This window comes from Battus philenor, unplaced genomic scaffold (assembly GCF_028537555.1).
Source record: "Battus philenor isolate CCGP_79_NKW_IND1 unplaced genomic scaffold, ilBatPhil1.0.hap1 SCAF_26, whole genome shotgun sequence".
NCBI lineage: Eukaryota > Metazoa > Arthropoda > Insecta > Lepidoptera > Papilionidae > Battus > Battus philenor.
The window spans coordinates 2,009,781-2,037,714 of record NW_027181689.1 but is presented as its reverse complement, the minus strand read 5'-3'; the positions used below and the strand labels follow the sequence as shown (position 1 = coordinate 2,037,714).

The following is a 27,934-nucleotide window of genomic DNA, read 5'->3' as shown; positions in this document are numbered from 1 at the left end:
CATATCGTGTATTTATTATCATATTTGTTATTATTTATAGAAGTTTTTAGTCTGCAATGGCAGTGATAATGATGATTAAATTCATGTAATATATACATATTATTTAATGGAATCAGGCGTTACCTTGCGGAAATCCCTCCTGAATAAGAAAAGGACCAATATTTAGCCACTTCCGCACATGCAGCGGTAGTCGTGCAACAAAGTGCACCGCCCGCCAGCCCGCTGATAAATGCGTATGAGGCAAACAATGCGAATTACACAACTGTCACCGTTAAATCACTCAACACGTGTTTCACCCCTCCACGGGGCATCTTCAGGAGTTATGTTACACCGATTAGTGCCAAACTCAGACTTAGTGTTTGGCACTAATCGGTGTAACATTGGCTAAATATTGGTCCTTTTCTTACTTATATACATATTAATAAATATATATGAAATGTAGTATATTCAGTATATTCGTATATTTACATAGTACACTATATACACTATCTCTTACCTTATTTCGTCAACCTGGTACTTTTATGTTCATACTATGGTTGAATATGGTTGTAAGATATTGCTTCTAGAAATAAAACCGCACGTTGTCCTTTTTTATATTATTATTACTCTCTGTTTCTATTTCAGAGAGTACAATATCAATCTATGGCCCTAATAATATGAGAGTGCAATCGGATCGTCGATGCTACGTTCTTAGTAACGAAGGTTTGTTAAAATCATTTCAAACGTTGAGCCAACGGGAATGAGCAAGATAATACCAGCACTTCTCATTCCGGCAGACAAATCAATCTATCTGTACGCTTCCTTGTAATGTAGGTGCCACTAGAACCTTAGTGTTTTTTCATACGTGACCTCCGTTTTTATAGAACTATCATTATACCCTATCGTTTATTTGATATTTGATAGGGACTTTACAAATTTCATTAATTTATTTTAATTTTTACTCTCGTCTTTCAATCGTCATATGATCTTTCCCTAACTCTTTCGTAATTCACATTCTCTTACATTCTCATATATTCTTCATTTACTTCTACTCTTACCTTTTCTGCTTCACCTCGTTTTTGAAATATGACCGCTTGCCTGCGGATCAGAAGGTCAGTTCAGAAAGACGACGGACTATGAAAAACGGCTAAAGTGCAACAGGCCCAGTAATGCGCCGTACGACTGTAGAAGCTTTTCATGATATTAACGCAGGTGTATAAACAGTCATAAAACTTTAGCAAATACACCAATACCTTTGCGTCGTAGTTACGTTCAAAAAAAACACGACGCAAATTGAAACGCCGCAAAGTGGATTAATATTTTCTATAGCAAACCATGTAAAGATCGAAGATAGGTTCCAGGGCCACAAAAATACTACTTTTTAAAAAGAAAATTTAACAAAGTAAACATTTAAAAATCAAAAATCATATAACTCTGCCAATAAATAAACTGGAATAATATTTACCTTTTTTGTAACCAGAAACAACACGTTAAAATTTATATAAATTTATAATTCTCTTTTAAAAAAAGCACAACACACTACGTAATTGAAACTGAACTCTAAAATTAACAAAACAAAGTTAAAATAAAACTGTATCAAAATTGCGTTGATTTTTAATTAGAAAGGGAATCCCCGAGTATTGATGGCATGGCGCAATTAGGAACAAAAGTGTTGCCATCTTTTAGAAAAAAAAATTAAGACTCGAACCCAAAACAACGCAACCTCGAAAATCTTACGACGCACAGTGAAAATTGGTGCTAATTAAGCAGCGACGCAACGTCGAAAAAACGCAAAACGAAACGACGCAAAGCGAGGTATTGGTGTAACAAGTATTTTGTTATATAACAATTATGCGTTATTTAACATGATACTCTTATATTTGTATTAGAATAACCACTATTTATTTAATTTATGAACTCTCAATACTGCCTAAATGGTATTTTAAGATTACACGGTTATGAGGTGGAAGGCCCTTCCAGGGCTCCGGGGAAGCTTTAGTTTGAGCCGCTACCTGTTATTATTTTACCGGATTGGAAAGCCGCCGAGCTATTAGATCGCTTCGGTGAATTTTCCATGGTGTGACTAAGTTTAAAGGTCCCCACCAGGTGACCTCTGCTTGGGTTGTCGAAAATACCCGCTTAGCATTCTGACACAAGGGCGTCCGATAGGGTTTAGACCTGAGTTCACCAAACTTTTTTGTGTCGTAGACCCTTTACCATGTTTTTCCGTGTTCGGTACACCCCCTACTTACCTGATATTGATTTCCTGTAAATTTCTAACTAGTACTAACTGTAGTGAAGTTTAGTGTTAAAAACTTAAAGTAAAAACACATGTTAATTTATACATTTATTAATTGAATTTAAATTAAAACTACTCAAAATAAAATTTGTATCTAATATACCTACTAAACCAATCTATTATACCAACATCCTACAACTTACACAATTTTATAAACATATATAATAATTTTTTTACTTCATAAGTACTTTTATAAATAATGTAAATGTTTTGATATTATAAGATAGTATGATGTTAGTAAATAGGTAATATCAGTGTATGTGTTGAGATCCACTATCGTAGACCACCATTTTCATTTCCGAGACCCCCAAATTTTTTTTCGTTGACGTAGACCCCTTGCAGGTTGTCATAGACCCCTAGGGTCGATATAGACCACTTTGGGAATCACTGGTTTAGACGGTTGCTATGGCCTTTTTATCACTACTACCACTCCAGAAATCTTTACGGCTGAGAGATGAAATGGTGAAAGAAACTCCAGCAAGTATGATCTTGACTTCTAGTATGATCGACGGTTGATGTTCCCTGATTAATGGCGACGATGACATTGTGCGGTATACGTAGCTTGTCTTAAAGTTATCGCGTCGTCTGAAAACTCAAGTGCGTGTTTCAGTTTCAGTATGGTACGAGATGAATGAGTGTGACTCTATTGTAGTTAGAGGCATTTGTAATCAATGAATTTGTTACGGCAGAGATAAAGTAATTGTCGCCTTTTTAAATAGGCATTCCCGTATCATACAGGTCTATTTTGCGTACGTACCACTGCGCATAAACCTGTTCTGTATGACCTGGAGTCTGTGAATGATGTAGCCACTCTGCTATTAAACTTTGTTATATATTCTTTGACGGCACACAGAGTCACTGCGCATGTGTACGTCACGTCGTAGCCCGCGCATTATAACCTAAATACAAAACCCGAGCTCAGACGAGTCGGACGGCCGCTCGTTCCGCGCTCCACAATTTAAAAATAAAATTACATCGCATTGAGCTAAACGCATAGTTCTTTATCTAAAGTTTCTTGCTGTTTATTTAGAATATATTTAAATGATATAAAGTGGTGATAGTTTACAATGAACCCATGGCTGTTATGAGTTTCAGCTGTAAACGGTTGAACGAAGCGGTGTGTTTGGACTGTAAATTTGGCGGCATATGACACACGGCCTATTTTTTGACATAATGTGTTGTTTCGTTTAACATTGTGCATAATATTAGTTACGTAGTGTATGGTGTATATTGGATCACAATACCGGTATAGGTGAGTATATTTATATATTAAAAATAACATATACAAATATATGTACTCGCTATAAAATGGCACTAACCTCTGTATATAAATCTAGTGACGTTAATTCTGTAACATAGTATGTGATAACCCTGAAAACAGATATGTCGGAGATTTTTTGGCAACTATTGTTTTCTCGTAAGCCCCTGGACGCGAGGAACTATTTTAAAACAAATATAAAATTGACAATATTCGCCGGGGAAAAATTTATTTGAATATATTTTTTATTCTTAGATAAAAAGTATTTATTTTTTTATTTAGAGATATAGTTAAAATGTTCTAATAGAGAAATTTAAAAGATATTATTAACGTAATTATAACTGTTTATGGTTTATTCAAATAATAGGTAGTAAGGTAGTAGTCCAATTGTAGAGCAATGAGAATTGCGATTGTAGTTCGTTGGTTCAATTCCTGAGATGCAATCTTGATATAATTCACACTTTGTACATTTATTATATAGGATTGCCACTGCGTACAAATAAGTTTCCAGAGGATGAGCAGCGAAGTCTACGTACCATAATACCACACTGAATCGCCAACCCATCTGCCAAGTGTGGCGATTATGATATACCCTCACATAGATATCTTCGAGGAAGGTTCTATACCTTTCAGTGGGATCCTATAGCCTGAAACTGTTTACGTGTGTTTATTCACACATGAAATGATGTTGTAATGATTTAGTTCTTTTATTTAATTTAATATTCTTTATGGTACACATAACAAAATAAATATATAGATATATACCTAAAAAGTATAGCGGATGGTCTAATAAATGAACATTATAAGAAAAGTATTTCTTTTTAAAATTTGTAAATAAATAGAATACTTTTATTTAAATATAATGTTTACTTTTTTGGTTATTTAACGTATTTATGTCACCTAGATATATCAAAAATTAATAAGATTTATATTATAATTCCATCTGTAAAATAAAGTATATGTATTTATATCGATGCCCCAAGAATAATAAAGATAAATTTTGTCGCGCGAATGTACACGGTAAGTAGGTCTTATTAAATTATAACGACGAATGACAAAAGGCCGTGGATTCCTTTTAGCTCGGTACAGTCACAACGAGAATGTACAATTCGATAATTATATATTAAACTGTTTCGTCTTCAATATTGTGTGGATTTCTAATATTTTATTACTATTGCATTTTAATGTGTTTGAAGTTGTGCTGCTAGTCGATTGAAGCCTTATATAGCTTCATCAAAATTGGGTCCGTGGAAGCATGAGGTCCGCGGACTAAAAATTCACGATGGGTGATCGTACCTCAGTTGTACACGAAGTCGCACAGACATAGATGGACTATACCCGTGTATGTGTATAGTGTAGTGAATGAAGTGTAGTGTATGTTATGTGAAGCAGGGACTTCCGACCGCCCTCGCTTGATCGCAGACTAGGCGGGCGCGGCCGCCGTCTCTTGAGTATAATTGTGATGAATGTTCGGTGCATTGTGCCTGAAGGGACCTAATGGTATTGCAATTTGACATTGGTTCCTATTTATAACATTAAAAATCCAACTGATTCTACCTGTTACGAAATAATTAGTAATACCAATTTAGATGTATATTCTCTATACATTATCATCTTAGCAGCAGTCCATCCGCTGTTGAACATGGACGTCTATTAAAGATGTCCTGTGCCTGAAGGGGTCTGATGTGAGGTATTAAAATTTGACATTGATTCCTATTTATAACATTAAAAATCCAACTGATTCTACCTGTTACTAAATAATTAGTAATACCAATTTATATGTATATTGTCTATACATTATCATCATTTTAGCAGCAGTACATCTGTTGAACATGGACGTCTATTAAAGATGTCCTGTGCCTGAAGGGGTCTGATGTGAGGTATTAAAATTTGACATTGATTCCTATTTATAACATTAAAAATCCAACTGATTCTACCTGTTACTAAATAATTAGTAATACCAATTTATATGTATATTGTCTATACATTATCATCATTTTAGCAGCAGTACATCTGTTGAACATGGACGTCTATTAAAGATGTCCTGTGCCTGAAGGGGTCTGATGTGAGGTATTAAAATTTGACATTGATTCCTATTTATAACATTAAAAATCCAACTGATTCTACCTGTTACTAAATAATTAGTAATACCAATTTATATGTATATTGTCTATACATTATCATCATTTTAGCAGCAGTACATCTGTTGAACATGGACGTCTATTAAAGATGTCCTGTGCTTGAAGGGGTCTGATGTGAGGTATTAAAATTTGGCATTGATTCCTATTTATAACATTAAAAATCCAACTGATTCTACCTGTTACGAAATAATTAGTAATACCAATTGATATGTATATTGTCTATACATTATCATCATTTTAGCAGCAGTACATTCGCTGTTGAACATGGACGTCTATTAAAGATGTCCTGTGCCTGAAGGGGTCTGATGTGAGGTATTAAAATTTGACATTGATTCCTATTTATAACATTAAAAATCCATCTGATTCTACCTGTTACGAAATAATTAGTAAAACCAATTTAGATATATATTGTCTATACATTATCATCATCTTAGCAGCAGTACATCCGCTGATAAACATGGACGTCTATTAAAGATGTCCTGTGCCTGAAGGGACCTGATGTGAAGTTTTGCAATTTGACATTGGATCCTATTTATAGAATTAAAAATCAAACTGATTCTATTTGTTACGAAATAATTAGTAATACCAATTTATATGTATATTGTCTATACATTATCATCATTTTAGCAGCAGTACATCCGCTGTTGAACATGGATGTCTATTAAAGATATCCTAGAGCTGGTTGGAAGCGTCCAGTACCTTCCGACCTTAACAAGGTGTGTTTACCAGGTGAACGACCTACATTGCGCGTTTTCGTTATTTCCACTCTAGTATCTTAAAGCCCAAGCAGCCATCTATTCTGTGCGGTATAAAGTGTTCGTCTTTTATAATTTTACGTCAACACTGGAAGGCTTCTTTCTTAACCAAAGTACGTATGGGTGATATGCCATAATCATTATCCTTGGCAGGTGGATTGGCGCTTGCAGTGTGGTATTATGGTACTCAGAGCACGCTACTGCCTATCCTATGAAAACTTATTCGTTTTTTGTGATTATCTATCAGAAATCGAATTTTAAAAAAATATACTTTTGTCCTCTATCAAACTTTTCGTAGCCATGACGGATGTTTCAAGGCATTAGGTGCTTTAAGCTCTGAAGCAGTAAAGTATATTTTTGCTTATATATGGTCAATTATACAGTCACATATTATTAACAAGTTACGTCTCTACATATACTTTAAATAAAAGTAACATGCCATGAAAGAAAAAATAGGAAAATCTATGTGTCAGGAAAAAAATTTTCCTTAATAATTTTTCCATATATTTTATTTTCGTGCTTGTATTTTTTCTTTCTCAATGTCTCGCACATCTTTCTGTTATTAGTTATATATTCTATGTTTCTAACAACGCCTTCCCCACTGCATCTTCAACTCTATATTTTCTATTATTTCTTTTTTATATTTTAATTTTGTTTTATTTTTATTTCTATACTTTTGTATATTATATTAAATTTTTCTCATTCTATAATTTGTTTGATTTTATGTCACGTATTCTCACAATTTGTATCTCTTGCGTATATTGCTCTTGAAATTGCCCTGTCATGGGTACACAGGGACAAAATATTACAATGATAATTTCTTCACTGAACTTTGTAATATAGATTCTCCTAGTAATTCCATTTTCATGTCATTTATTTATTCATTTTATTCCACAAAAGTTCTTTCATTCTTTATATTCCTCTGATACCTCACCTCACTTTCGTCGCCTTTTCCCAACCAATATTACAGGTATTGCATCATGCCTATGATTATGAACATTTGTATGTAAACGGTCACTCAGGTAGATGTAGAAAATAGGCATGACTTAAGACGTACAAAGTCAACTTCTAGGTAAAGGTCTCTCTAGCAGATTTTAGATAGGAAAAATGCCAAGCAGCCTGCTTCCACCCATGTTCCAACGATCTTAACAAAAACGTCTGACCTCCTGTCTTTGACCACATGTACTTTATAATTAAATATTTTATTACTCGAAGCCCCTTGAGTTTGTTTTTCAACGAAAAATTATATTTTTTTGTTTATTGATTTTCTGCAATTACGTCTTTTATTTAAACATAACTTATTGCTTATAATATACGTAAGATAATAAGAATTCTCATGTAAAATAATTAATAGAATAGTTATTAAAAACCTTAAAGAAATGTGTTATATTAATTTATTTATTTTCTATTGGTATGTGTCAGGCCGTTTGCATTTGGCAGTGCATATTTCGTAAAGAGAGATAGTCAACAATAATGATTTTTATATATAGTTATCTAATTTTTAAATACGATTTTTATATGGTCATATGTATGAGAAATTGTCGATTTTTGTATAGATTTTACTATATATTAACAGAAAATAAGCAATACATTGACCCGTTTAATGATTTTACACCTATAATCAATCATCCTGTATGTCTGCAATTATATGAATATGAATATTGCGTAAAGGTCGAACGAGAACGTTTCGGCGACGTCATTCCGGCCCTGATAAATATTTATGGGGGAGTCGGGAACGCTCCTCCGCCCCCACCGTCAATTGTTAGAGGTAGGGATTATAATTAATTCTGACAGCGGTTGTATCACTATCCTTAATTAATTTCTTATCGGAATGTAGGACAGATAGAATTACCCACACTAATGATGTAGATATTGTTGTTACAACCCATAAACGTCTACTGCCTATGCCTCCACCAAAGATATCTATGGGGGGGGGGGGGGCTTGGCTGGTGGACTAGCTGCCCATCCTCTATAAATTTTTTTGTGTGCAGTGGAAACCCTAACCGCTCACCGCACGAAAACACGCGTGCGATGCACAAAGATCACCCACCACATTTCTCACCGTCCGTTACGCAACCGGCGTCGGCCTTCCGACGCCGCCGCCGCGAATAGCGTGGGCGATCTGAGGTAGGATCAGTATCCTTCCTTAGATTGCCGAGTGGCCCACGCTGCCGTCAACACTTAACTCCTCACTCAGTACACTTCAGCAACACTGACCAGATATGCGCGCTAGCCGTAAGTTCTGCCGGCCAGCTGGGTCGCGCTGGGTTTGTGTCCTCGAGGGCTGGCTGGGTGAGCCCCGCTGCTTCTATCTCGCGGCCACTACCTTTGTGACTTCCTCGTCTCCCCGCCGAGTACTGATACGGGTTCAGAAACTCGAACCTTGTAAATTTTATAACAGTAAATTTTATAAATTATATAATAGACTATAGACTGGAAACCCTTGTAGACCTCGACGTTGTCTGCATTCTCACCGCAAAACTCCGCAAAGCCTCTGGTCCCTCGGAGCGCTTTCTCTGTATTGCGGACCACTCGGACCTTCTCGCCGCCCTTATAGCGTATATATAATAATATCCGCTCCTCCGTATCAACGCCAGGACGCACCCTTCACATCGAGCCCCGGCGGTCTTGATGCACATGTCATGCACTACACACCTACACATGACACGGCGGCCGCATCCGCCTAACCTGCCTTCAAGCGAGGGCGGTCCGGAGAGGCCCGTGTCTCTCCCGACCGCCGAGTAGTCCTCGCTTCGTGCTACATACTCAACACCCCACTCACTACACTATACATCTACACGGTTATAGTTTTTCGCGTGTAGACGTCTTCTTCGTAACTGAGGTACGATCCCCAGCGTAAAATTTTTAGTCCGTGGACCTCTGTTTCCACGGGCTCAATTTCGATGAAGTTGTACAAAGCCTGGACCGGGTAACAGCGCAACATCAAATAGCAATGGAAACCCTATATAATTAATGCACAAAATGTGAATTATATGAGATTGTATCTCGAAAATCGAACCCTTGACTTGCGATCGAAAGTCACAGTCCTTATCACTACGCTACCATGTGTTTAGCATGCGGAGGTGAATTGCCGTCCAGACATGTTAGTGAAGAAGATGATAGTCAAGAGTGATAGAAGAAGGTGTATACATATATACAAAGAGTATTTACAATTTACACGACCTTAACGCAACGGCAGCGACATCACCACTGAAGGCGTCCGAATTCAAATCGGCGTTCGAATTTTGAATTCAAATTAAAAATTATTTATTATAAATATATTGTGGCTGTACTGGCCATCAATATATACAAGTATTTACAAGCTGCTCCGATAGAAGTTGTTGGTCTATCGCGGTTCAACATAACGTCATTATCATCATTATTTCAGGACTCCCACTGTTGGACATAGGTTTCTATCATAGATTTTTATTAAGACTGGATTGAAGTGTCTTGCATCTAGAACTTTCATCTAACGTTTTATATTTTCAACAGGGAGGTCATAGGAGAAACTATCAGATGGAATTAAAAAGTAAGGAACGTACATAGTGATTAAATAGAAATAAAGATTAAATTAGGATATAGTATTAAAAAGTAAAGTGATAAATTAAAATAGACAAACGAAATGTAAAGTAAGCTAAATAATAGAACAGAAAGTGGAAAAAAAAACAATATATGTAGTATTCTAGAAGGAAGCCGACGGAAGCGAGGCTATGTATGGAAGGAGATAGAAAGGGAATAAAAGAGTTTGAGATGGATAAAAGAGAAAAGAAATTGAGACTAAGTAAATAAATATAGTATGTGAAAAATTTATTTTGTCAAAAAAGTTCCTGCGAAGCATGATAGGAGGTAAACGAGGTCTTCAAAAACGAGAACCCAAAAAAAGCCCGCTTTCTTGTTGTGAAAGCTTTTTCTTTGTTTACGCACCACAGATTAAAACTAACAACCTTGTGTACATAAATGCTAGGTTTTTATTTATTTATAAAGGTTGTTATTGATTAAACATAGCACATTGGGTAATGTTTCTCATATCAGTTAATTTCTATTAAATATCAACATCCTGTAGAGCAGTATTTTTCAATCTTGCCTTGTCCCACCTTAGCCTTTCTTATTTATTACGCCCCCCCCTCTTTGTAACATATATTTTATATAAAGATACAAAAAGATTAAATTGCATTTGCGAGTTAATTCGACTGTTTTTTTATTTTGACAACATATAATGCTACTATCTATCTATGGAGACTCTTTAGTGACTTTTTAAACACATTCTTTTTTATTATTACCGCTTTTCGTCTTTATTACTTTTATCCACCTTGTTTAAATAATATCAATTTATTTAATATTGTATCACGTGAAATAAGTATTAAATAAATAGCGATAATTTATGTAATAAATTGTGACATTAGTGACGTTTATAATTAATGACAAGGTTCGCAATAGAATCAAGAACACCGACGTTGCTAGAAGAATTCCACGCTTGAAGTGGAAAGCGGAAAGTTTCTTAAGTAGCAACTAGAGGTAGACGCGTGGTGGGCAGGCCCTATACTAGGTTGACCGATGACATAGTTAAGGTTGTGGGGAATAGCTGAATGCGGGCAGCGCAGGACCTTGGGAGTGACTTATGTCTTGCGATGGGCGTCCATCCGCTGAAGAGAGAGAGAAAGAGAGAGAGAGAGGGAGAAAGAGAGAGAGATAAAGAGACAGATAAAGGGAGAGAGAAAGGGAAAGAGAAAGAGAGAGAAAGGGAGAGAGATAGAGAGAAAGGGAGAGAGATAAAGAGAGATAGAGAGAAAGAGAGAGAGAGAGAAAGAGAGATAAAGAGACAGAGAATGGGAGAGAGAGAAAGAGAAAGGGAGAGATGGAGAGAGAGAAAGAGAGAGATATAGAGAGAGAGAGAGCGAGAGAGTAGATGCAATAAACACGACACGCTCACTACGCTACGACAGAACTATTTTAGTTTTTACTAGTTGTTCCTGAAGACATTCGAGTACAATAAGAACCCCTACTGTCGTATCTCTAATAACAAGGAGTAATTAAAATTCGAATTCAAAAATTCTTAATTTAAAATACAATGGACAATATCTCTTGTTGACGTTGAGTCTACCAACTGTCCGCATGAATCGCCCCAGACATGAGAACATGCGGAAAAAACTCGGAGAGACTTTTTTAAATAACATGAAATACAGTGCAGGCAAAAATATATTTCTCAAGGTGTGCTATTATCTATGATTATTTGTAGTGTTATAAAGATTCATCACACAAAAGTTCTTTGACATTTTTAATCTGGCAATGGAAGATATTTAAACACTTTCTGGGGACACATTGTAATGATTTTTGATAACGAAACTTATTTATACTTTAGTACAACTAGCAAGATAATTAACTATATAAACTATAATATATATGTATAAACTTAATTGTTGGATATATATAATAAGATATAAACTTAATTTTTTATAGCAGGCCGCTCGGAGTGATTTAAAAAAATGAAATATTTTTTTAGGCCTCATAAATAGTGACATAAGCAAAATATTTTAGTTTTTTTTTTAGAAATCGGCAGAGTGACAAAGGCAACCTATTTTTTTAGGAGTAGTCATAGTGACCTTGGTAAAATATTTTATTTTTTTTATAATATGTCATATCGACGTAGGGAAATATTTTTTTTTTAGAAATCGGCACAGTGACAAAGGCAACATATTTTTTTATAACTAGTCATAGTGACCTTGGTAAAATATTTTTTTTATAATACGTCACATCGACGTAGGGAAATATTTTTTTTTTTTTTAGGAATCGGTACAGTGACGAAGGCAACATATTTTTTTATAACTAGTCATAGTGACCTTGGTAAAATATTTTATTTTTTTATAATACGTCACTTTTTAGTTTTTGAAATTTTTTAGTTTTTTTAGAACGCGTCGCAATGACGTAGACAATATATTTTGTTTTAGATCTCAACACAGTATCATAGACAAAATATATTTTTTTAAATCATCACACTGATGTAGGCGAAATGTTTTTTTTATTAATTCTGAGTGGCCTGGTAAAGAAAATTAAGTAAATTATCTAATTAATCGCTCCAAAATAGTTTAGTAACACTAAAATCTATCTCGTTATACCGCCAGCACCCAGAAACCACTCCCTCCGTTGACATCGTGGTCAGTGTCACGGAATCTATTTCCGAACGTATCCCGGTGGTACGGTTTGCTTTATTTTCAGACTGATAACATTACGTAACGTATATGTGTGTCTTATTCGCTAACGGATGCGGAATAATTGTTTTACGATGATATATAATTCATAATGCATTAGTGTACATAATAATTGAAAATGAAACATTGAGAGTGAGTAAATAAATATAGTATGTGAAAAATTAATTTTGTCAAAAAAGTTCCTGCGAAGCATGAAAGAGGGTAAACGAGGTCTTAAAAATGGGAACAAATAAAAAAGAAAAAAAACATCAAACCTGAAAATATATGTTTTTAACAAGTCGCCTGTTTTCTTGTTGTGAAAGCTTCTTCTTTGTTTACGCACCACAGATTAAAACTAACAACTTTGTGTATTTATAAATATTACATAAATGCTATGTCTTTATATAAGGTTTTTATTTATTTATTTATAAAGGTTGTTATTGATTAAACATAGCTCATGGGATATATACATATATATATATATATATATATACATACATACATATATATATCTACTTTCGCATACTTACATTCATATATATATCTACTTTCGCATTGTTTAATAAAATTAAAACTGCCTGTCTTTGGGGCTTGGGCCTCACGTTCGGTAGTGTACATAATAATTGTAAATTTTATATCTTCGATGTGAAAATTTACATAAATGATTCAGCGTTGTGTTTAGATATTTAATATTGACATCAAAAATATTCCTAATCCATATACAGGATGATTTGTTATGGGTGTATAAGCTATAAAAGGATGTATGTATGGTTAGTACCATCAAGTAATGTATGGTACACGCTATCCAAAAATCAATGGATCACGAAATAAATCCCTGCAGGCTTTGTACAGCTAGAAGTTATTAGCTTATGGCATGTCAATAGAAAAACTGATTGATGTAACATATTTCAGAGTGATTTGAAATACCTGTAAAAGAACCTTCTTTTATACCTATGACTAATCATCCTGTATATGTTGACGTATCTGCGTTATAAAAACGGAAATAATGGTGTTCTATGTCCAGCTGTTGACGCTCTACTGCTTAAATGATGATGAAATATTGAAAGTAATAGGACATTTGAATGCTTTGTTTGTCAGTATAAATAAAAAGGCACCGTTGAATGCATAGAGAGAGCTGACTCTTGAACCACGGAAGTGGAAGGAGCTCTGGAGACTTAATTAAGATGCAATAACCAGTTAATCAAGTCAAGTTAGTTGCAATAACCAAAATTATTATTTATGTCGGAGAAGTTGACATCGTAATCTTTCAAAATACACTACCATAGCTATTTCTCCTATTTATAACTAAAAATATATCGTTAAATATATTGTTAAGTGTAAAACTCGAGAGCGGCTAAACTAATTCGGCTAATTTGTGATTACGGCTTGAACGATTCGGCTAATTGTCACGCTTTTGTTAATTCACGAGGAAGGTATCATCATCGTTATTTGTAAGATTTCCTCTACTGGTATTAGGCCTCCTTCTGCAACTTTCTGCAGAAGCAATAAGAAGCGACCTGCCTCCAGCGTCTTTAGACAACCTTATCAAGCCTGTCCACCTTTATTTCGAATAAAAAATTGCATAAATCTAGTGAAATCGTAAAAACAAAACTAAATTTCCTTACAAACCACAGAGTACATTAAACTGCAATTACTACCTGTCAATCGTTTTATTAGGATGTGAAAAAACTTTTTCTATAATTTTGTTTCGATAAATTTAATAGGGAACACTTTAAAAAAGAACACTTCAAATGTCATAGCATATTATGAAGAAACAAAAAGCTATCGTCATACGACTTTCGACTGCCGTTTGTGTCTAGACATATCTATATGTACATTTAAAAATGGTTCATACGATTCGCTAAAGATAGATTAAGCAATACGTTGTATTAATTTTTATTCTATTGCTCTGTGAAAAGGCTGCATTGTTTAATAGTTCGAAGTCTATAAAAGAAGTTAATATTAAATAAAATAGAAATCATCATTAGCCTGGACTGGTAGACAATGACTAAAAAGTATTCGTATAAAAAGAGAGAAAGTAAATAAATTGCTAATATATGTTATATCATATACTATTACAAAATATTACAAATATGAGTGTCATGAGACATAGTAAATGTCATAATAAATATGCCATAAGAACTCTTTTAATTGAAAAAAAAGTAGTCTGTGGATATAAAAAAAAAAACAATTTGAATTTCGAACACGTATCGCTCATTTATATAAATACAGACAGTCGCCACCAAGCCGCCGACGGGTCAACACACAAAATGTATACGATGCTCTCCGATGAACTGGTGACCCACTAACGCGTAGTAAGTAGGCTAGGCGGTATATACATGTCATCGGGGAGAATTTATTTTCAGTATATTGTGTTATTTTTATTTTTCATAGGCGCGTTGAGTTGATATCGAGCTTCTCGACCTTCGATTCGAGTCCAAAGTTCCAATTTTCTTCAACACGAAACACTACAGTACCCGGCGATTAATATTGCACATCGACCTTTAAAAAGAGAAAATCGGCTAATTTCGGTTTTGTAGAGCATTATCTCTGTCCCACACTACCTATGTGACGTTTTGTCAGTTGTTTTATTTCGTGCGTACTGTAATTAATTTGAATGTGAAGGTGTATTGCTAGATATTTTTTTGGAAAATAGTAATAAAATATAATAAATTGTCTCTTTTTAAAGGACGATGTGCAATATTTTTCGCCGGATCCTGTACATAGATTTATTCTATAGTAGGTTTCTTTAGGAAGGATTCTCAAGGTACTATTACGTTATCACACATTTTTATGCCTTTTAGTTTTAAATTTTTATAGGAGTCCGTCTACGAAAGGGAACCGTAGTGACTTTACTGATAATTAAAATTTCACATCTATAAACATATTTAAAATGGCAACCAAATCCTTTAGCATTGAGGTTATAAACATTTATTCTTATTTATTAATATCTGTATATATGTATAATAATCTCTCTTATAATTCTCTTTATTCCCAATTAAAAAATGCGACCCTATTGCTACATACGCGACTAAAAATTTCTTTATTAGCGGATCTAATAATTACGTACATAATAATAAAAGTATTCCAATAGGTATCCAATGCAATGTGTTTTATAAAAGCCGTCAAATGGAATAATAAAAAAAGTAAAATAGATCTTTTTACGACTTAGATTAAAGTAGGTTGTTGAATGATATCGTCGAAGACTTTCACATAAGCCTTCACCGCGATCGATGTTTTGGAAAATGTAAATTAAAAAAATAAATCGATCAATGAAGTATATACTTAAATGTTGCTGTTCAGTTCTGTGTAAATATCCGCTTTGCGTGTTTTTACTGTTTCGACTTTCACATTCATTACAAACATTGTGGGCATCTCTACTGCTCTTTTTCTAAATTATAACATCAAAATATATCAAATACGAGATGAAGAAACAAAATGATTTTTTATCTTCTCTACTTTATTTAGTCACCTAGCGACGTATCCTCTATGATTCCATATAAATTATCATTCCATATTCACGGTTTCTGTATTCACATATTTATGGAATATATACCCCGCGGATAAAGAGCTTTTACTGAAATACAAATAAAGAAATTTTTCACGTGACCTATTACGACATATGCGCATAGTTTGGTCGGTTTAACGCATGGAGTGTTGAAATACTCAAACTATGATATAAAGGTTACAATAGTTTCGTAGCGGCATTTCTATGACGTCACGAGCTGGTGATACACTTGGTTGGTCACATATTTTTTTTTGGATCGAACTACCACTAATGTCCAAGTGGCATTTGTAGAATTTACGCGTTTAAAGTGGCAGGATGTAAAGTGCGCCTAACCTAAGATCCTCTATCATTTATAGTATCGAAGGTGACGGCTGCCGAGGAAGCGTCTGCAAGGGCGGCTACATATTATTATTTCTATGTGTATATTATATCTTCGCCTTTCCATTTTGGTAGAGTTTCAAATCTGATATTTATTTCAGTACTCTACATTTGTTGCCTTATTTATATATTCTCTATATTCTTATTACCAATTTGTTATCTTGTATTTATTCTTACCCGACCTTTATTGCAGTGTGTTTTATATACAACCAGGAGCAGATATATTATTGAACTAGACCAGTGATTCCCAAAGTGGTCTATATCAACCATAATAACAGATACAAAATTTTATTTTGAGTAGAAAAAAAGTAAAAGATTTAAAAGAAAAAGATTTAAAAAATTATATATATATTTATAAATATATGTATATACATGTATATATGTGTGTGTGTGTAATCAGGCGTTACCTTGCGGAAGTCCATCCTACGTAAGAAAAGGACCAATATTTAGCCACTTCCGCACATACAGTGGTAGTCTTTCAACAAAGTGCACTGCCCGGCAGGCAAACAATGCGAATTACACAACTGCCTCCTTCAAATCACTCAACACGTGTTTCACCCCTCCACAGAGCAGCTTCAGGAGTTATGTTACACCGGTTAGTGCCAAACATAGAATGAGCTCAGTCCATCGCCGAAGTGGCTAAATATTGGTCCTTTTCTTACTTAGAGACATTTATACATTTTTAAAACCTTTAAGAGTACTCGCATTGTATATACAAATAATAAAAATAAGGTAAGTTAAAACAAAAAAAAATTATGAAATAATTATGTTTAGACGTAAATATATTTGTATATACTCGTACTAGACTAAAATTTCGTAAGAGAGATAGCCTTTAGCTCTTTGAAATTATTAAATATTCAGACCGTAACAGGTGGCTATTTTACCGTTTCAAGCTGAAAGCATTAAGTTCATTAAGTACATTCGGGTAGAGACAAAAGAATTAGATGAGGGAGTTTCTTCATTCCAAAGTCATAGAAGTGATCATTCGCCGTCAATGGGGAACGGAACATGATTTATCTACCATCAGTCGATACATCAAAGCGGTCATCGATAATTCGACTTGGACAGTATTTAACAAAGTATATAGAGGCTTTAAGTGGATGTTAAGTTTAAGTTACGTAATCTGTGTTTTTTTTATTCATTGACCTTTTTTGTGAAAGAAATTTCAAAAATGTATATCTATTATTTTTTAAAATTTTTATTTTATTAATCTGTTTTTAATAGATAATATTATCCAAATAAAAAATACAATTAAAAAACTTTCAAGTTAAACGGTTTTTTGTTACCCATATTGTGGTGGTTGTGGAAAAATATGTACCTAGTCCGCCATATTGGAACGGCGTCCATCTTGAATTTTAAATTTTGACGTAATCATCATCAGGGGGTTAAGGAAAAATATGTAATCCGCCATTTTGTATCGGCCGCCATCTTAGATTTATAATGTTATTGATTTTATTATATTGTATTGTCGTCTAAATTAAATGTGTGTACCAAATTTCAGATCAATTTGACAACGGGCAGGTGCTTAAATTTCAATTTCTAATTTTGACCCAAACAAATAAATTATACGGGTCGAACTAAATAAAACCGTTTAAAATAGCATCTATCTCTCGTGAACAGTTACCCTGATTTGATGCCCTGTTTTTGAGACCTCTCGAATCTTCTATCATATAATGGACTAAGGCTTTATTTAATTTAAAAAATATATTTAATATTTTGCGTTTTTATATTACTTCCCTCTTCCATTCTTCACAACCTCTGTTACTCTACCGTTCTTCAAATTGTCTTTCGTTCTCTAACTATTTACATTCTATTCACACCTCTTTTCCTTTTTCACACTCTTTTGGTATATTACAGTACAGTTTTAAATTTGATTATTATTTCAGGACTCTACTCTTGTTATATTATTTCTATATTTTACTTACTCAAATTAACGTTGCCAATTGTTTTGCAATATATTCAAGCGATAATAGATTTAAGATCGAAGTTTAGTTTAAATATTGAGACTAGTTAAAAATTAAATTTTAATAAGTAAACAAGGAATTTTTTTATTGGTATACTTATAAATATATAAGATCATGGATTATTTGCAAATATATTATGTTATTATACAGTTAAAAGATAATTTATATTTAATTTTTTTCTCATCCACAACATTATTGTGCCTTTCAAAAGGCCTATTTATTCTGATTTTAACTTTGAATAATAACTTTTTTTTAATCTTACATGCAAAGGCTCGTCGACAATGTAAACAAGTATATTCGATAAACATTATAGTTAATATTAAAATTAGTACGTACATTAATAATAGATATTTACAGCTTTTTTTATTTAAATCTGGTATTAAACAATAATTTTCTAGTTAAATCTAGAAGTTTACTAAGAAAAAAGAATATATATAAAGAATAAATAGGCAAAAGAAAAAAAAAATTAAGAATAAATAAAATCTATAATAAATTATAACGATTATAAAGTGGATGTCTCTACGTCTTTTCTATTCACATAGTCTTGACTGAATAATTTACAAGTGTTTCGAGTGAAATTTTCCACTATTATTCACTATAAGAGGTTTATTTTCGCGACGTTCGCTACGGTTTAAGTGTTTTGAGGAGATTTATCTACTAGGTACAGAAAACAGAATACTTCCTCTTAATATTCTCGTGCAAAATACCGCAGGGTTCCACGAGGGTCTTTGACCAATGTGTGTTGCCGGTGATGACATACAGATCCATTACGTAGTCGCTTACGATAGGCATTAAGGGTGAAAGTTACCAAGAGAGCAATGGAGATGGCTATGTTTGAAGCTTCGCTGCGAGGTCGAATCAAATATGAGAAGATGCGCAGAAAAACCAAAGTCAAGTAGCTCTAAAAATTGCTCGTCCGGAGCAGTATGAGCACATCGTTCATGAATTCGATCGCCACTAGGTCAGAAAGCTCCTCGATTGGTGACCAGGAGCCGGTAGATATGGCACAGGTGGAGTCGCTAGATGCGAGCAGAGTTAGACCTAAAGTAAAGTACAATATCAAACAGGTTTCGGAACCCTGATTTGCTGTGAAGAGCCATGATGAAACTCAACAGTTTATATATCAAGTTTAATAGGAGTTTTTTTCATTCTTTTGTATCAGGCGCCACTGTGTCCGAATATAATAATAAGAGAAAATAAAATATAAATAAATAAATATTATATAATATAATATATTGAAGTCATATTTATAACATAAAATGCAAGACCGGTCTTGTTGGCAATTGTTGAGGGATCTATGCCTTTTACTATACATATACATACGATGTAATTTTTTATGAATATTATATATAAGATGGTTTAAGCAGGAACCCAAGGCACATTAAATGTTGCCTTGTATACTTTTTTATTACATTCCTCGTGTGATATGACGCTGTTCCGTCTCTGGAAACTTCTTTGTGAGCAGTGGCAACGGTAAAACGCACAAAGGTTGAATAATATATATATACAGAGGAAAACACAATATACTATGTAGTATATTATGCTTTTTATAAGCATAAATAATGTTAAACTTATTAAGATAAGTATGTTAAATAATAATACTTATTCTAGTCTTTTCACCCCGGTACCCCGGATGGCATGGACGAACTTAATTCGTCTTTGATGACGTCACAGCCTATTGGGTCCAATCGACGAGTGGTTTAAAGAGATTAAGCCTTTTGAAATTTTTAACACTAATGAGAGTATTCAGTGATTTCCAATGATGATTACGGACCTTTTGACATGTATCCAATAGTGTTAAGTTCTACGCTACTCATGTTTTCTTTTTTTATATTTTTCTGGATTATCCAAAAAGTTTCAATATCATTAATAATTCATATAAAAAATGAAAAAAAAAGGACAGAAAATGCATTGTGTTGCATGTCACATCTTCATAGATCGAAAAAAAAATAGATAAATAAATAAGTCGTGTATAACTAAGTAAGCTCAAGTCCTCAAAAACCTAGACTCGTGTAGACATTACATCACACAATTGGGTTATTGAATAGATTACGGCTTGCTAAGGCCTGTTGTACACTCACGTTTTTCGACGTGAATTTGACGGTCAATTTACCGTATGCAGGGTAATCAGTATTGTATAGCATATAGCATAATGTTGTAACTCACAAATATACAAAATTATTTAACAGCGATAGATATGGAGACACAAAAACAAACTCTATGCTCTTAGTTTTAGTATTTGAAAATTATATAAATCGTTTACGGAACGCGGTGTATGTATGTACAATAAAATTTCACAATCAATTTCAGATTCAGCCACTACAGAGATTTAAAACCAATATTAAAAATCATGTATGTATATCTATATGTATATATATATATGTATATGTATATATATATATACATGTATATTTATATATATTTATTTATTTATATTTATATTTGTATTGGTATGTTTGTATATATACATGTATTTGTGTATATGTACATCCTAAACTACCCTCTCTTTGTTATCTCTCATCTCCATCCAAAGGTTGTCTGGTAGAGATCGTGGTAGTCGTGCAACAAGATGCACCGCCCGCTGATAAATGCGTATGCGGCAAACAATGCGAATCACACTGCATGTGTGAAAGTGGCTAAATATTGGTCCTTTTCTTACTTATTTAATTATTTCATGAGTGTCTTTGGCATCTTTTTCGTCGCCATTCCAGACTGTAGACGTCCACTGCCAGGTGCAGGCCTCCCTCAAAGGTATCTATGGGTTGGCAGAAGTCGCTGCTATCTATCCTCTAGAAACTTGTCTGTGAACAGAGGCAATCCTATGTAATAAATGCACAAAATGTGAATTATATAAGATTTTATCTATGGAATCGGACCAACGACCTGCGATCTCAAGTTTCAATACTCTACCGCTAAGCTACCACTGCAATTTTTTACTAAACAAATTAATAACAGAAAAAAATTAGTTTAATTTACTCTGTCATTATCAAGGATCTAATTTAACGTCAATTAACTATATTAAATATTAATTACGCTACCATTTTTAAAATAATACCGTTATGAAACTATGGGATAAATAAACAATAACATATGTATAACAATCATTCGAAACCTAATCAATTGTTGAAAGATGTTAAAAAGCAAGCAATCTAAATATACAGGCGTCTGTTTTACAACTGGAATGCAAAGCGCCGAGATGGATCTGTTAATAGAATACACGTGTACTTTGTTCCCCGGCCGCCCAGCGGTGAGCGCCTACTCAATTTCGTTCGTAGCAGATTCATTACCATTTTTAAAAAGGATAATAAGTATTAAGACCTATTTTCCACGTCACGTTTTTAACCCTTTCGTTACCAGCGCCGGAGTAAGCCGGCATCCTAATGTAGATTTATGTGTAGATCCCTGTTTTAAGATTTATCCAAATAAATTACTAAGAATTATCCTAAGTTATATTTTTAATTAAAATACCAGTAAAATCTTTAAGTATGTAATACAAATGAGAAGATTCGAACAACAGCTTACCACCATACAATGTTCACATTTCGCGGCGTACATGATTCAGTAGCGTCACTTCGGCGAAACGGACTGCGGTAAGGAAAGGGTTAATAACGCGCAATCTTGTACATGATATGACAAAACGCTATGCTACAGATATAATCATAACAGTTGATAGGCTCAATGCAAGTCTCCACTAAAGTTTGACTATGGGTTGATTGTTGGTCATCACTCGAGAACCTTTCAGCCGCAATGGCAATCGATTGAACGAGCAATTTGCTCCGCCCATTGCCATTTCAAACGAGCAATTCTTCTAGCTACGTCGCTGATTATTCGAATTTAATCTTGAAGCGAGGCTCTTTCTCCATTGCTCTCTTAATGACCATATGAGGCCCATTGGACACGTACACATTGGTCAATGACCTTGGTTTTCAGACATTACGTTATTTTGGACAAAACGATGTTTACAGGAATTCTCAAACCCTTGTGAATGATCTTCATAGCAACACGCGTGATTACTGTGAATCCTTACAAGAAAATGTTTAATCCTCGCAAATTATGAAAGTATAGAAGTTAAAAAATAAGAAAAAAAGACGCAGCTTGCCTTTGTCAACAAGCTACCACAGCGATCCATATAAAAATCAAAATAAAAATACTCTTTATTTTAATAAACTATTAAAGGCTTTCGAATGGACAACCAACATAAAATGTCGGCATTGTTGTCCCTACAGGAAGCTACAACCTCGGAAGGCAGTTCTGCTGAGAGCCGGCGCAAAACTAAACAGTTGCTCTTTACAAATATATTTTCATAAATGCACGACAATAATTAGCTTCCCTAGTGAGTATCAATATATAATTCCACGCATTAACATCAGTATAGCATTCTTGATAGAATAAGACACTTTTGTCAATAATGTTTTATTTATTTATTTCTTAATACGTTTTTGTACACCATACACAATAAATAGAGGAAAAAAGAAACAATTCATATCACACACGAGGCGGTCTTATCGCTCGAAGCGATCTCTACCAGACAACCTTTGGATGGAGATGAGAGACACAAAAGAGAGGGCAGTTTAGGATGTACACATACACAAATACATTTGATATATATATATATATCAAATGTATTTGTGTAATTTTTAGCCTGTCTGTCTAATATTTAGCCACTTCCGCACATGATATATATATATATATATATATATATATATCATCAGCGGGCTGGCGGGCGGTGCACTTTGTTGCACGACTACCACTGCATGTGCGAAAGTGGCTAAATATTAGTCCTTTTATTACTTAGGATGGACTTCAGCAAGGTAATGCCTGATTCCATTAAATATTAAAGAATCAAATGTTATAGCTGACCATCGCTTCTGTCTATGTTGGATATTAGTGCTGAGAAATCATCAGCTTTAAGAAAAAACCAAGGTCTGAAATAATATTATGTGTCTTCTCCAACTAAACATGGGCTCCACCATAGATTTCGAAAAGTATTGGCTTGAAGTAGCTTGCACCCAGCGTCTTTCGACTTTCTACCTTATGGATAGAAGTTGTTCGCTGCGCTTACCGGTCTGTGGTCTTCACTTCTTTTTTTTTTATGGTCCCCGCTGTTGGGGACCTCTCGTTCCCCTATTTCGTGTGGGACAGGGACTTTTTAAATCTAGTAATTTATTCATATATTTTTTATTATTATCATTCTTCTCTTTCATATATCATCTTATCTGTCGTACTTTTTCTTTCATTCTACAATTTTCCCAGTCTTTCTCTTTCATTCCATTAGCCATACATTCATCCTCAACCACTACATTCTAGGTTTCCTTACTATTTTATTTTGCAACATTATTTATTGTTCAAATATTTAACACGTATTATTCCTTTTATTTCTATATTTTAGTGTTCGTTTTATTTTTACTTATTGCATTTATTACCACCTTCCTGCAGTAGCTGAGGAAGACATGGTCTGTGACTGTGGTCTTCACTTCAGAACCTGATACATTGATTGATGAGATCAGATGGGCGACGACAACCTTCGCCCATCATTCCTATCGTTTGCTCGTAGGGTGGTGAGTGACACTGTTAATAGAAACAAAACAGTATAGATAAGTAGGTACCTAATAAACTGCACATAAAATAACTAGTCAATTAATAATAGGTAAAATTGAATAAGAAATATGTAATAATGTATTAAGAAAGCACAACCCAAAGAAAACTGTGATAAAAAAATAGGATATGTAAATAATAAAATAAAGAATAAAAAAAATGTACCTAGCCACCTAAGAGTAATAAGATTATGGAAGGAAGGCGATGAAAGCAAGAAAGAATAAAAGATATTGTGATAGAAATAAGGTAAGAATAAAAGAAATTGAAAAGTATGACAGTGAGTGAAGAATAAAGAAGAAAGATCTGAAAAACTTATTAGTAAACAAAGACCCTGATCCCAACTAATTAGGGGTACGAGAGGCCTCTAAAAGCTGGGGCCATAAAAATAAACAAATAAAGATACAATAATAAGTAGTTATTGTAAAGGTTTATTGTAACTTAAAAATCCTTAACAGTAAGATTGTTTTATTTATGACAAGTATGAAGAAATATATGTGCTTGGTTCGAGTTTTGTTACATACAATAAATTTTAACTAAAATGCTGTATTATTTCATCATGTTTTTTTTATATTAACTACAAAAATTATCTTAACTTGACGAGAGCAATAAAAGATAAAAATATCTGAAAAGAAAAAGCACCCATGTCATATCTCAAGTAAAAGCCATGTTTAAAAAACTGTATGAGATTCTTGCAGAAATGTCACAGAGTAAAAAAATACATATATGCGGAGATCAATTTCACACAGTAGACATATCTTATCGGCATAATTCCGTAATTATGCTACATATTGATTTTTGTGTCCTTGACGCTTATCAGACGCGGCGGAGATGGCGTTATTCAATACATTCCCTTTGTGGCCACGAAGTTTTTTTTATTTATTATCGATTCTTAATAAAAATATATATATTTCTTTATGTAAAATTTTTGTGTGTTAATATTAGATATGGAGAGTTAATTTAAAAACGCTTCATATTGCTGGCCACTAATGCTACAGTACTCTATTTGAAATAACTGTTGCATGTTCGAATTTCAAATTGAAATTCGAATTCGTTTTGAATTTGAAAAGTCCCTGTGTGATAGACCGACGATTTATACTAAAGGTTCGAACCGTTTGATCCATGAAGATCCCGTAACTGAATTATTTATTCCCAACAACGTTCTTTATACACCCATCGTTGTAGCTATATTATGTCCAGCATTGGGTCCGATGGGAAGCGTCATGCGTCGGTGGACGACCTGTGCTTCGCTTGCCAATTCGTAGTCTCACTAAAGCCTTGAAACATCAATGACCATCTGTTCTGTGTGCTATCTGACTTGCCCTCCGCCAATTCATAGTGTCAAACAACAGAACGATATCAATTACCTTTGCTCGTTAATAAAATTCCACATTCCCGATATGATCTCGTACAGAAATGTAGGCCCTAGATATCCAAGATCTCTTTTCTTCTCATCTATCTCTTTTTAGATCGTATAGCGATTGTGCAGTTATAAAAAACAATAATATTATAACAACAGGTGTAATTCGCGAGTACATTTACGAAATAAATCTAATTGCGTCAGTGCATTTGATACATTTCCAAGATCTCGCGAAATTAACGCGTGGTGCAAACACTTCTCAATGTCGTCAAAACTATAGAGTCGGCACTTGCAAATAATCATAAAATTACTACACTACTCTTCAGCTTTTAGTGTTTTTATCTATGATAATTTTTTCGTTATATTAAAAAGTTTTTCTATCAGTACCCATAGAGACGAGAATTCTAAATTCAAAAATTGCTTATTCAACTCAGAATGTATTGCACCTTTTAATGACATGAAGTCGAGTCTACTGTCTGTCCGTGGAATGAATTTTTTAAACGTGAGAAAAATAACGAAACCGTACGACAAACGAATAGGACTTTTTTAAAAACTTTAAATTGGATTGAAAACGAACACTACATTTCCAAAGTGTGCTAACTTTTATGAAGTAATTTTCAGTGTGGTAACTCTTTGAACAACCGTTATTTTACTTTTTAAATCTACAAAAGGAGGTTAAGGAACATTACCAGAGACTCTGTTGTAGAAGTATGTAGATACATTACTCATCAATTTAATTACGCGATAATATGTAAAATAGTCTAATAGATTCAGGCGTTACATTGCAGAAGTCCATCCTAAGTAAGAAAAGGACCAATATATAGCTACTTCCTCTATGTAGCAGTAGTCGTGCATCAGCGGGATGTCGGGCGGTGCATTTTATTGCACGACTACTGCTATATAGCGGAAGTGTCTATATATTGGTCCTTTTCTTACATATACATATAACAGTCTTAGTAAACAAAATTAGTTTTTGCTTCTATTATTTAAATTGATTTTAAATTGTCAACAAAGAAATTTTAACTTACCTATGCAATTATAATTTATTATAATTACATTAGGTGAACATCATACGTCACATCACGATGTGTTTGGTAGAGGTTTGTGAAAGTGATTAAAAAATTGTATTTATTAATATATATTATACTGAATTTATTATATGTATAAATGAAATAATACATGCTATATATAAATGTATATATGTTTGTATATATATGTATTTTTTACGTGTACACATCAACTACCTGTTATTTATCCCTCTACTGTTTCCATTCTATAGTTGTCTAGAAGAAATTTCCTCGTGTGATAAGATCGCCTATTGCACTTTTTCTTTACAATTTTGATCTATGTATATATTTTTAATATGTACAAGAATTTTCTAATGGTATTTTATTACGGGGCAGTGCCGGTGATATTAATTCTATATTACTTTAAAGAAAATAGCTGTGCGGGATATTTATAACTTAAAAGCTAGAGGTTCTATGAGAGATATTTTTAAAGAAATTGATGCTCTAACAGTTGCCACGCATACATTTATAATAACAATATACTTATGCGCCATAATTTAAAATCTTATATTAAAAATAGTAACAGACACGTGATAAATATAAGAAATAAAAATAAACTCGTAACGTCAAAACTTCGTCTTCACCATTTAACACTCAATATACTACTACTACTACTACTCCGCTGGCTCAAAGTGGGTTTTGGCCTCCGAAGCGAGAGACTTCCACTTTCCTCTATCTTGCGCCATCGTCTGCCATTGGTTGACATTCAATTCGCGCAAGTCTGCCTCAACGCGATCGATCCAGCGATACCTGGGTCTACCCACTGGTCTTCGACCAATATAAAGTTGACAAATGCCCTTACTTTCATTAGTTTTCAGATTTTGGGCAATAGCATCATTCGCGTATCATAATAATACGCTGATCGCCAAGTCACCTGATAAGCGTGGCGATTATGGCAAATATTCTTATAGACATCTTTGAGGGCAGCCATGTTAGAAAGTGACTATTAGGTGAAACGAACACGCTATGAGTTTGAATATTTCATAAGAGTTTTGGTAAAACTCGCTAGCGGAGTAATAATTTATTCTCTAGTCTCGTGAAGACACGCGCGTCATATATATGAAAATATTGAAGCAGGAAACACATTTGCTCCCTTTTTGTATCATGCATTCACTTATATGTTGTATATGACGATGTGACCGCGTTCTAAAATCATTTCATTGTTACAAATTCAATATTTTTAAGTTCAAAAGTCGATTGATGCAAGATGGTTTCAACTGTCCTATTTGAAATCTATATGGGAGGCCTAAACCCTGTAGTGGACCTCTTATATCTGAAATAATGATCTTGATAAAAGATGATCAATATAAAGTAAACTATCTTAAACAAATTCAACAAACAGTATTATTAAAAGAACTTAATGTGATAGTAATTGCAGATGACTATAATACGAAAAGATTTTATATGTTTTACTATCAAATTATATTATTAATTAAAATGTAAACATA

The 27,934-nt window shown here is 33.7% G+C and overlaps 1 protein-coding gene across 1 annotated transcript in view; it reads left to right on the top strand.

Moving 5' to 3' along the window:
* Positions 1 to 3,210: 3,210 nt before the first annotated feature.
* LOC137925224 (muscle calcium channel subunit alpha-1-like) overlaps positions 3,211 to 27,934 on the top strand; it is a 110,374-nt gene continuing 85,650 nt past the window's right edge. The window contains exon 1 of the mRNA XM_068768636.1: positions 3,211 to 3,530. The gene's annotated coding sequence lies outside the window, so the exon portion shown is untranslated. The remainder of the gene's footprint in view (positions 3,531 to 27,934) is intronic.